Source organism: Melanerpes formicivorus, unplaced genomic scaffold (assembly GCF_026170545.1).
Source record: "Melanerpes formicivorus ecotype bairdi unplaced genomic scaffold, bMelFor1.0.p_v2 SCAF_38, whole genome shotgun sequence".
NCBI lineage: Eukaryota > Metazoa > Chordata > Aves > Piciformes > Picidae > Melanerpes > Melanerpes formicivorus.
The window spans coordinates 2,760,526-2,773,295 of NW_027142390.1; the positions used below are offsets into that span (position 1 = coordinate 2,760,526).

General features: G+C 47.1%; 1 protein-coding gene across 1 annotated transcript in view; it reads right to left on the reverse strand.

Moving 5' to 3' along the window:
- The window catches only part of MAPKAPK3 (MAPK activated protein kinase 3), a 127,627-nt gene that overhangs the window by 113,939 nt on the left and 918 nt on the right, over positions 1-12,770 (reverse strand). The window lies entirely within an intron of this gene.

The following is a 12,770-nucleotide window of genomic DNA, read 5'->3' on the forward strand; positions in this document are numbered from 1 at the left end:
AGATGAATATGAAACCAAGGTGTCAAATCAGGATGTGCAGAGGACACTTCACCATAAGTAGCCCAAATTGTCCAAAGGCACTGAATAGGTGTAAGCTAAGAGCTCAAGCCTCTGTGTAAGGACTATGGGTGTCAAGCTGGGCTGCAGAGGAGGAATAGGCTCCTTGTCCTTGTCCATGGTTAAGACTGCATGGATGTCAGTCCCTCAGGATTTCCCTTCTCCCTGCAAAAATTATTTGTTGATTTTGTTTTGTTCAGTTGAAAATGCAAGGATAGGGTGCTTTAATGAGCTGGAGGGAAGAGAAGCTGGCCTCCTTTGAAAGACCTATGACTTCTCACAGTATCCAGAAAAAGCCTCCTCTGGGAAATGCCATTTTGATATCCACTTAATCCCTCCCATGCATTGACTTCATTGATTAAGGGCAACTTTCCAATGCTCTGCTTAGTTTTACTGAAAAGTCAGGATCATGCTGAGGAGCAAATAAAATTCTATTAGTAAGAGAAAAATGCTGCACAGAAAATCAAACTCAGCAGGGCCACACCATGCATATTGTGGCAAAACTCAAAGCAGCAGCAGATTCTTCTCTTCAGATGGACAATCATGCTCCTCCAGCTTTCTGTCACATCTCTGATGTTCTCCAGGTCTGCATCCAGAAGGAATGGGAAATTAGCTCTCTTTGCCCTGGCTGCTTATGTCTGATTAGCAGCTGAAAAGAGAGTCTTGATCTGCCTTTCATACTGTCCCTTTTTTCATTCCTCACCCTTCTGTCCAGATGCAACTTTTATTTCTTGGTTGCTTCTTTTACCCTTCATCCCAATTCCAAAGAACTGCAATTTCCATGAGTATGCCACCATTAAGAGCTGAAGTTGTTTATTGGTTGGGTTTGGTGTTTTTTCTTATCTACTTGCATTTTCCTCTCATTTCCTAGCCTGAAAAGTTCATCCTGGCATTCCTCAGTTCTGATCCAGGATGACACTGCAATTTTCAAAACACTTTGAAGAAATTACTTCATGTCTTCTGAATCCAAAAAATTCCTGAGACCACTTTGACAAGCTGGCTTACAAAAGGATCCCAGCACCTCCTCTGACAAAGGCAGCTCTGCTAAACTTTGCTAACCTCCCTTCAACAATTTCTTGCCAAATTGCTCTCTTGGGAAGTCTCCAGCAAAACTGCAGACATTCTAAAAATATGTCCTAAAATGCATCCTAATCTTTCATGAATGAGGGGCACAGAGAGAAAGGTGGCACAGGCAAAGACAATTAGGGGCACAGGGACGAATGGAGCAGAAAATGGCTGCAGCTGGGAAGTGGAGGGGGAAGATTTAGCATAGTCCTGCTGTGCAAGTTTTAGTTCTAAAAGATGCTGTGAAAATGCTCTAAACATAATCAGTTTGGTCTCTGTTTCTTAGCACAACACATAGCTAAAGCTGGGTATCTGCACAGCCAAGCTATCCTGAATCTTCCCCTCTGCTGCAGCTGACTTGTATCCTGGCTAGCAATTCTCAATGACAGCTACTGACTGCTGCTTCCACCACCTCCTGGAACTTGCCCTCCTGCCTAGACTACTGGGTCAGGCTGTCCATAGCATCAACATGCATAAAGTAAAAGGAGAGCATGTCAGAGGTTTAATTTACTCTCCCTTTGCTACTACAGGCTCCTCAGGCTTCTTTACAAAGCTTCTCTGGTTTCAACTTCTGCCTGCTCCAGAACCTCCCTCCTCTAGTGGTTGAAAATCTAATTTCCAAGCTAAGTTTATTAACAGTAAATTTGTACCAATTTGTCCTTGTTGCCAGAACTGATCTTTATAATAAAGACCATTTCTTCATCTCCAGTATTTACTCTGCAATGAAGTGTTTACAGAGACATCACATTCCTCTCCCAGCCTTTGTTTTGCTAGGCAAAACAAACTCGTCTATTTTAGCTTTCCCTCATCTGCTGAGCTTTCTGTCCCTCGCTCATCTTCCTGGCCCTCCTCTGCACCTGCTCCTGGGTGAGTGCACTTTTCTGACAGAGCTGTACACAGTGTTCTTGGCACACTCCTGCATCCTGGTTTGAAAGCTCCTTATTTGTAGCAGGACTGTAGCCTTGAAACTATCCTACGACCCTATCAGCCCTGACGCTTCTCCACCATATGCTCCTATTGCTATCGAAGTACCTCTGCTGCCTCCATCAGCCTCCTCAGTGCTCAGCTCACTCCCTCCTCTACTTCCACCTCCCAGCTCCTGGTGTACATCATTCCTACACTGGCTGAGGCTGCAGACAACTTCAAGCTGAGTTGTCAGTCCCACACCCCCTGTGCTTCTGTAGGGCCCTGCCATATGCACTGCATGTAGCAGTTGTTCTGCCCTGCTCCTTCACTTAAAACTGGAAAACTCCCACAGAAGACTCCTGATCCTATGCCTCCTTCCCTGATTGGTAGACTCTTCTGAACACCACTGACCCTCTGGCTTTTAACTCCCAATGTTCTGTGTCTCAGTCAGTGGTCACAGAAGCACAGGGCCTCCCTTAGGTCCTTAAATCTAAGGCCCTCTTGAGAAGCACACAAACTTCAAAATGCAGCCAGGCAACCCCTTCAGAATGGCCAAATACATCCCCTGAACCTCCCATGCTGCCATGAACAACAGGAACACCCATTTCTTAACATGGACCACTTCTCCTCTGGCTTCCCTGCTAGTGACGAGAGTCCAACAGGATGGCATTCAACAAATCCAAGTGCCGGGTGCTGCACTTTGGCCACAGCAACCCCATGCAGAGCTACAGGCTGGGGTCAGAGTGGCTGAGAGCAGCCAGGCAGAGAGGGACCTGGGGGTGCTGATCGACAGCTGCCTGAATATGAGCCAGCAGTGTGCCCAGGTGGCCAAGAGGGCCAATGGCTTCCTGGCCTGCATTAGGAATAGTGTGGCCAGCAGGAGCAGGGAAGTCATTGTGCCCCTGTACTCAGCACTGGTTAGGCCACACCTTGAGTCCTGTGTCCAGTTCTGGGCCCCTCAGTTTAGGAAGGACATTGAGACACTTGAATGTGTCCAGAGAAGGGCAACAAGGCTGGGGAGAGGCCTTGAGCACAGCTCTGTGAGGAGAGGCTGAGGGAGCTGAGGTTGTTTAGCCTGGAGAAGAGGAGGCTCAGGGGAGACCTCATTGCTCTTTACAAGTACCTGAAGGGTGGCTGTAGCCAGGAAGGGGTTGGTCTCTTCTCCCAGGCAACCAGCACCTGAACAAGAGGACACAGTCTCAAACTGTGCCAGGGGAAGTTTAGGCTGGAGGTGAGGAGGAAGTTCTTCATTGAGAGAGTTGTTTGCCATTGGAATGTGCTGCTCAGGGAGGTGGTGGAGTCACCATCCCTGGAGGTGTTCAAGAGGAGATTAGATGTGGCACTTGGTGCCATGGTCTAGTCACGAGGTCTTGGGTGACAGGTTGGACTTGATGATCTTTGAGGGGTCTTCCAACCTTGGTGATACTGTGAAACACTTGTTCCCTGCTCATGGGCAAAATTCCTCCTGACTTCATTACATTGGGGTTTCCCTGCAGCTTCCAGTGTCAAGCATGTAGCTATGATGCCTGCAAGATGACAACCTTCTGAATCCAGGCAGTGCAAAAATGGCAGACAAAATATCATTTAAGAGCAAGCAAAGGCATTTTCATACTTGCATAAAGAATCAGTTTGGACACAGCTAAATCCAGATCTTAGCCTAGGGAATAAAGGATAATTCTGTTTTACAACCCTCAATCTAATTCTGTGAATTGGGGCAACCAGGGACATCTGTTGTCTTGTGGAAATAAAATTCAGAGGAGCACACCCATGGGAACTTGTCCAATGCTATTTCTGTGGCACAGTTCCAGAAACTGCCCTCATATCCTGTCTTCACTCATGCACTGCTCCCAGATCCTTGTGGAAATAATGGCATTAAGGTCACACAGCACAAAGCAATTAATGAAATCTGCTTGCTCTACACCAGTTATAAACTCTCACTCATCCTCTTACTCTCTGCATTTGCAACAAAGCTGTCAGCATCTTTATTTCTGACTTCTGGAGAGCTCATCCCTCCCTGCTAAGTAAGCCTTTCTTTCACTGATGCTATTAAGGAAGTCTTTAAATCAGTGGAATGAGGTGAAAATGGCAGCTGTATCTTGCTCAGGACAGAGCAGTTTCAGCAGCACACTGCTGACCCTTGCTTCTCTGCTGAGACACTTTACAGCTTGGAACTACTGATGCCTGGATTACCTACCAACTGCTATGAAAACATCCTCCTCACAAATCCCATTGCCACTGCACTCCTCTGCCATGCCACAGCCCAGATCTGCTCCTCCAGGATGCTGTTCCCAAGTTGAATTTGTTTGCTTCAATCAAACCAACATGCTGCTTCTACAGTTTAACTACAGCTGCATGGATTCAGCATATGACTGATAAACTCTTCACCTGTACTGTGAGCCACACTGGAATTTAGTTCCCCAAGCTATGGCCTCCCACCCTTGTCTGCAGTGACAAATGATGAAAGGTAAGCACAGAAACACTGCCCTCCACAAAAGTAGCCAAAGCTCACCCACTAGTCATCAAATCTCAGTGCAAAGCTTGACAGGAAAGGGAACTTTGGCCCTGTTACTTCTGTGGCCTTCCTGTCATGCAAAATATTTCCCTGTTCAGGTTCAGGCCATCCTGCGTTTTACTGGAACTCATTTGTGTTGCTTGCATGGGCAGCGCCTTGGAAAAGACCAAGAGGCATGACAACACTTGCTATTGCCTACACATGGAGGGAGGCCTCCATGGAAGAGCTCCAGCAGTGACAGCACACTGTCCTTTCCCTGTGTGAGGAGCAGGAAAGATAGCAGTTGTTTGAACAGCATGCTCCTGCCTTAGGGCAAGGAGAATTATTTCACACCCTACTTGATGTGCTGCAAACATCACAACAGCAGTGTGGGAGCAGAGAACAGCAGCTTGTGGAATGAAGAAGGTTTTAGGATGATTTTCCTTATGGAGACCTGGATTTAAGTCCTAGTGAGGAACAGATACCTAAGTCTCCACTACTCACAATGGCCAAGGAGCACAACTAAGAGTGCCTTTGCTGGGAGAGAAAGCCAGCCAGTTGAAAAGCACCACTGAAACATCCCCTGGGGAAGAGCTTCTTTTAGAATAGAATTTTTAGATGTGTTTTTGAAAGAGCATTGATTTTGATGAAGGTTCCTGCCCAGGCTCCTTGGAACAGCTTTGTTGCTGGCAGTTCAGAAGCTCTGTTCATTTCAGAGCTTCCAAATTGTATGTGCTCTTTTCCTTTTATCTCACATGCAATTGTTACTACCTTGTCCTAACATGACAGAAGTTAATACTTTCTACACCATCAAGATGAATTGCTCTCTCCTACCTATTGCAACCTTATCTGCTTTCCTAGATGAAGGCATTCCTGGGTGTTGTAATGGTAGTGCCAGACCTTCATTACATTGCAAAAAAAGGACTTCTTGTTCTAGAGAATGAGATAAAGGTTTCAGCATATTAAGCAGCATCTGTTCCTATGGGTTTAAAAAGAAAGAGGTAACTACCTCCTGTGTTGTCTTATATAATATACATGCTGTGACCTATTATTAGTCTTTACTTAGCAAATCAGCAGTGCAACTTAAAATGGATCTAACTGCAAACACAAATTCAGAAGTCCCCAAGCAAAACATGTGTAAAATCCAGGACACAGCATCCTCATAGGAAATACAAAAACTAAACAGTTTCATTCTGATTAAAGGGGGGCAGGGAGTGGGGAACAAACAAGCTTTGCACTGTCAGAACTTCCCAGGAAACAGCAATTCCATGTGAGGCTAACAAGTGTTAATTCTGAGAAGCCTAAGCAGGATTTTTTCCTAGGAACAAAGTCCAAGAGGATCAGTTTGGAGGGAATTCTGCAGAAATCAAGAGCACAAACAGCAAGGTTATGGGAAGCCAGGAACAGCTGGGTGTGAGAGCACCCCAGGGCTGAGTAGAGCTTTAGTGGAAATGTAAGGCACTACCAGATCAGAAGAGCAAGGAAATAAAGGCATTGTCTTCCCTCTTCCACCCACTGCCTGCACAAAAGCAGCAGGTCAGACCTTGGGAGGGAGAAGTGTCAAGCTCCTGCTACCCATAAATGGCTGCTCCAGGCTCTACTGGCAAGTGCCCACACCTTCTAGAGGGGTGCTCAGACACACCAGCGGCAGTGGGATTGGGCCTCCCCTCTTGCTTTTCCAGGCTCTGCAGCAGCAGAGCAGGGCAGCAGCAGAGCAGGCATCAGCAGAGCAGGGCAGCAGCAAGCACCAACTGCTGCAGATGGGATTTCAAGCAGGGAATTTTGTGCTCAGGGCACCAACAACAGGTTCCAGGGCATTCATCTGGATGCCTTCATCTTTCAGTTTTTGTTCTCATGACTCACCATCTTTCATCCTTAAAACCTACCCTGGCCTTAATCCTGGCCCTACTCATTCATGCTGTTACTTAATTAAATAATTTAATGACTAATGTCATTAAACCATCCAGCTTTCACAAGTTACAAAGGTCATCTCTCCAAAGACAAAATTTCCACTCTTCAAATATTGATGCACATTTTCTTTCCCACATGGACAATGATAGATGAAGAAGCAAAGAACTAACTCCTTCCATACTCTGGGCTTTATTGCTGGTCAGCAAGGCACAGAGTTGAGCCCTGAAGCAGAACAGATGATTTATTTGCTGGGCTTATGGAACTTAACCTGAAGCTCATTGCACAACCTAGGATCTGCATCACATGTTTGTGTGTGCTCTGCTGAGGTGGAAAAAGTTGTGGTGCTGAACAAAGAGCTACTGTCTGCTGACACAAATGAGACCAAAAAACCCACTGACCTAGAAGTTCAAGTACAGCATCTACTTTCAGCCTGAGTGCACGCTGCCCTTATGCATTAAATGAAGAACCCTTGTTTGAGCCAAGTATGATCTTAATCTGCTGCTCTCAATCAAGGAGGGCACATGCCAGGACCATGACTCCTACCTCAGCAACCTACCTCAGCAGCAGCAACATCACGTGAAGGACAGCACAAGACTGAACTGCCTTTTAGATCAGGATTTTGCTGTTACAAGGTTACCCCAAATTACCCAGCACAAGAAATTTATCCATGCAGGCCAGCAATATTGGCAGGGGGAGAGTTAAACAAGATACCAGCAAGGGAATCAAGTACTGAAAGTTCAGAGAGATGGAGCAACCTGTGAGAAAACCTAAGCACTATGACAATACAAGCACAGCATGAACTACAAAAGCTCAGAGGACTTCCAGAGAAACAGCAAGTTCACAGGCAAAATCATGGTGAGAAGGTCACTCCAGGTAAGTGGCACAGCAAAGTGGAAAAGGAGAAGAGATTTATCAGCTTAACAGCCTCCAGTGCCTGGAAAGGGATGCTTGCTTCACAGAGTACAAACACCACGATTCACTGGATGAGCCAACTCCAACCCAGCTGCAGTGAGTGGGATGACTCCATCAAGGTCAACTGAGTTGTAACAGCTTACTCTGGATTTAGAGCTGGAACATCACAGCTCTATGCAAACCTAGGTAATTAATCATAAGCCAACTGCCAGGCCAGGAATTTTGTAATAATTCAAACCTCTTTCAACAACCCAAGCAATTGTGTTCATGTTCTAAACAGTCTTGAACCACTATTTCAGATAGCCAGTGAGGATTTGATGGCAGAAGGGTACTACAGCTCCTACAGCAGCTCAGGCTGCCAGGTAAGGACTCCATTGTAGTGGCCACTGTCACTGTCATTATCAAGCTGATGTCTTTAGATTAATCTCATTTAATAGTCACTCCACCACTCCCTTCCTCCCCTATCACATCTGTTATCTGCATACATCCAGGTCTCACAGTGTTTCAAAAGGGCTTTGCCAGTAACCAGGTGAAAACTATCCTGGTGTCACTTTGCAAGAGTGAGGGTCACAAAACTGAGTATTTCTCTGCTCTCACTCTTCCATCCTTCCTTCATGGAAACAGGAAGGAATGACAATAATCACATCCTACTCTGGAGGCACTGTCACCCCAAGTGACAGCTGGGACAGAGATACTGTTTAAAGAACCAGGAAAAGGAGAAACAATTGCAGCTAGAGCTAGGTTACCAGAACTGCCATCAAGAGCATTCAAGCCCTTCTTATGACTCTGCCATGGTGTTTCCTTTGCTGTGCTTCAGTTTCTCACCACACCTGTTGGCCCAGGGAGGTGGTGGAGTCACCATCCCTGGAGGTGTTCAAGAGGGGATTGGATGTGGCACTTGTTGCCATGGTTTAGTCATGAGGTCTGTGGTGACAGGTTGGACTTGGTGATCTTTGAGGTCTCTTCCAACCTTGGTGATTCTGTGATTCTGTGATATTGAGGTCACAAACTCTTTGCTCTGCCATGTCTCCTGCTGCTTCCAGCTATGGACAGGACGGTGTCAGAACATCCTGGCTATTACAGAATCAAGGATGAAACCTGAGACTACTGGTGCAGCCCCTTGAAGCAAGCTGAGCACAGAGCAAATGTGAACTGGAGACAAGGCCCCTTCCTCCCCAGGCAGTAGTTCATTCACATGCAGTGGTTGTCAGGCTTTCTCCCCTGTGGTAACCTTGCTCATATAGCCATGGTTATCATTTTAACACTGACAGCATAGCTGCAACTGAAATGAGATGTTGATGCCCTCTCTGCCCAAAGCACCAGCATGAGTGTATGAGACAGAAGAGGGACTGTTCAGGTTTGCTGGTGAAGGAAGAAGATGAAGCAGATCTTTAGAGCTAGAAGCTGCCACTTAACACTACAGAAGTTCTGACATCAACCACATAAAGGTGACAAACCATGGAGACCACACCATGTTGCAGCACTTCTCCCCACCTGTCTCCCACACCGTAAAACCAGCAGCTACTTTGTGAAGAGGCTGCAGTTTCTCAGCACTCTGCAGCAGGCAGTCTGTCTGCACATCATACTTAGAGATGTGCTTCCTGTAGAAAAACTAGTGCTGGTACTTTGGCTTTCTCCCACATCCTTTGGTTTTGGACTGGCAGCACTGGAAATGGGCAATGCCATCTGACTAATCATGCTGCAGCAGGGTGGTGTGCCCCATCACCAAGAAGCAGATGAGTTGGATTTCATAAAAGTTGGCTCCTGCTGCATGTAACTGAAGAAGAGGTTGCCACAGGTTAGTCATAGTCCTTCCTGAAGTAACTGAGTACTCCACATCCTCAATCTAAGCTATTCTTACAATGGTCTGAAAGGCAGCAAAGGGACATTATTGCAATCCTCACAGCAGGGAAGAGAGTAAACAATAATGCAGCCAAGGTCAGGCCTGCTGTTTGTTACACTGAAGGGATCTGAATCCCAATCTGGTGAATCCCAGTACAGGATGAATCCACTGGCAAGTTTCCAGCAAGCTCAGAATTAAACATCCCAAAGGGAGCAAATGGGACTGACAGCTTACTCACCTCCGTCCTAGCCATAGCAGATGCAGAAGACAGTGCAAGTCACACCTGCTTTTGGGCACAGCTGGCATTACTCAGGCCTTGAAACTACTGCAAACACGTTTCTCCTTCTTTGTTGTCCCTACCCACTCTGTCCCCACACTGCAATTCTCAGGCATGTGGATTTCTTTCCTCAAGCCAGAAGAGAAAAAATGAAATCTAAACCAGTTTGCTCAGGAGCATGCCCCTTGAAAACCAGTGGCTTTGCAAAAGCTCCACTGCCTCTGCACACATCCTATTCCCCAGCCCACAAGGAAAACCATCCTGCTATTCACTTCAGCACAGCACAATCACACCTCTTACTGCTAGCATGTTCCTTTGTCTGCTCTTCCTTCTGCCTAGTGGGTCACACAATCTTTATGTACCCTCTCTAGAGGGTATCAAAACCCCCAAGTAACACAAGCAGGCAGTTTAGCAAACCACTTGTACTTCTATTCTGCCCTCAGAAGGCTGTTCTGTCAGACCCACTGTGGCAGTGACAGGCAAGACCAAAGAGCTCCAGGGCAAAGAGATCATACAGGTGAGGATACCACAGGACACCACCTCCTGCTTGCAGGCACATCTACAAAAGACTGCCCCAGGCAGTAGGGCAAAGCCTGGGAACAGCTCAGATACAGACTCTGAAACCTGGGCATTCAGCTGAGCAGCACTCTGAACAGCCTAAGCCCATCTGGCACAGCCAGAGTTGACTGCAAGGCAAGAGAAAGCTGGGTGTAGGTCTGGGGCATGTTTTACAACATCCTTGAGGCTACAGCAACTTCTGCTACCTGTCCCAGCTGAATACAGAGCATGCTTTGGCCATACTCTCAGGGCTGCAGGTTGGCAGCAAGTAAACAGCTTCCTCTTTTTACCAAGGACTAGATGGATCATACTGAGATTTGCAAGTAGCTGCTAGGCTAAAGAGAAGTATGACATGACCCTCTGCAGGGAGAAACATCTGAAATATCTAACTCAAAGTACACCAAAGCATCTGTATAAGAGGAACTAGGCTGGCAATTGGATAAAGCCTGCCTTAGTACCTCATCAGCTTCTTGATTGTGAGAGAGAAATCTTCTCCCACTGAGTATCTCTCTCTTCGGATGCAACCTAGAGTAGAAATAGTACTTTATTAAAACTTAAATACAGCTTATGAAAGCTTGCCCAGACAAACAAAATGTTAATGCAAACCTTGGCTTGGTCTTCAGTGTTTGGGAAATTACTCCCACCTTGTAGTCAGATGAGCTGTAGCAGTTCTGTTACTGCTTCAGTCACTATAAGCACAAGGATCACCTGCAACACATCTGAAGCAACACTGCCCTTCAGCATTGCCACTCCCCCTTCACATTTCACAAGCAGGGAGGGAAGGATGTGCAAGCAGCCTACAGAAACAAGACAATATTGATGTTCTTTCTCTCAGAAATGAAGACTGGGAGGAAACATGAGAATGGACTGCTACATGGAAGCTGCTCTAAGGAGACAGTCAGCTGTTCTCCACCTCAGGACAGGAGAAGTAGTCAGTTTTAATGACAGCAAGGAAGCCCAGGTATAAAAGACACCTCTAGCAGATAGAATAACAAATCACCAGAACAAATTGCATGCAAAAGTCCTTACCAGCACTGGAAGCCTTGTAGAGCAAGCTGGGTAAATATTTGTCAGGAATGATGCAACCCAAGTTGATTCTTACCTGTACACAGAAGTTGGTCGAGATGACTGTCAAGCTCTCTTCCAACCCACTTTGATCTATGGCCTTGCATCAAAGGCCTGTGTGCTGACCAGTAATCCACACACGTTTGGTCACCTGGGGCCCCAAAGATCTCTTGTATCACTCTAATGGAATATCACTCTAATGGAATCATTGTATGTCTGACAGCTCCTCACATGGAAAGGAGTCTCAGTCCTAGAAGAGCACAGGCTCAGCTGAGAGCACAGTGCATATAAGCACATATCTCTGACTCTATGAAGCCCCTAAGAATGTCCCTTTCATCCCACATCTTGTGTGCAAGAATGAAAGCACAGGTGATACTTGTGCTTCAGGGTGCTTACATGGAAATTGCATTGAATCAAAACCAGTACTCTACCAAAGTCCTCCAGACTAGAGACTGCCCAAACCCATGGGGCCTGAAGGCCTAGGTGGGGCCCTGCTAGGGGGGGCTTCAGGCCTCCCATTAAGAGCATGAGGTACAACCTCTGTCCTGTATAACAGGTTGTGAGGTCCCCTTCCAGCCTCCCTCCATGAGCCCCATGCTGAAGCTCGGTTTTACTGGCACAGAAACAGAGGCCGAAGCCCCACTTTACTGCTGCACTTGCAACAAAGCCATCCATTGACCCAGGTCTGTGACAGGACTGCACCACGCCTTGCTCCTTAGGCAGCCTGTGGCAGGCCTGCTCCGCATCATTCACACAGCTAAGGTGGGACCACAGCACCATCTGCAGGGCTCTGCCGAAGACCAAGCTTTCACCAGCCCCTCTTCAGGCAAGGCCAGCATTAACCCAGTAGGTACTCCAAACCTGGTTAACTCTCCAAAACACACACAAAACCACACTCTCCAGGGCCCTGGAGGAAAACAAAGCTCCTTTCTGAAACAAATCACTGTTCTGACACAGCTCCCAAGACTCAGTGAGCTCTCAGGAAATCAAATGTGTGTCAGAAACTGGATGACGTAAAACGCCAGCTGAAGCCTCTGTGGCTTCAGGGAGCAGCTCTGCCTCTGCAGAGTTCCCATGCAGTGCACTGCTGCCTCAGCTGAGCCTCCTGCTCATGGGCAAAGACAACACAGTCACGGCTCAGTGCCTTACAAAGGGCACAGGGAGTGCCTTGTGGTTCCTGGAACCACCATCACCAGAGAGCTGTGCAGCTCTGTACCCAAACAAGCCTGGGCCAACCGGCACAACGCTGCACCAGCATGGCCCCTGCGACGTGTGGCTGGCAAAGAAACCAGCCCCTGGCGAGAGGAACAGTTTTGCTCCACGCTTGTCTTTGTGAGAAGGTCAGCAGGACCATGGGATTCTCCAAGACATAGAACCACTACACAAGGCAATCCCACAGAAATGCCAATGCTTTTGTTATTGCTTTAGCTGTAAACACAGGAATTTAACACTTGTCCTACTGGATTAGACTGCCAGTCTGTCTCACAGAGAAAGTGTCCTGCTCAGACCTCAGACAAGTGATGGATGGATGCTTCTCAGAAAAGGCAGGCAGCTCTCTGCTGCCCAGCCACCACTGCTCTCAGAAGGACATCCAGCTCCAGCCTGCTGCAGGGAACCAGACTGCCTCCTGAAGAATGCTGTGATGCTGTTCAGCACTCAAAAGCCAGCTCCTAAAGCACCCTTCT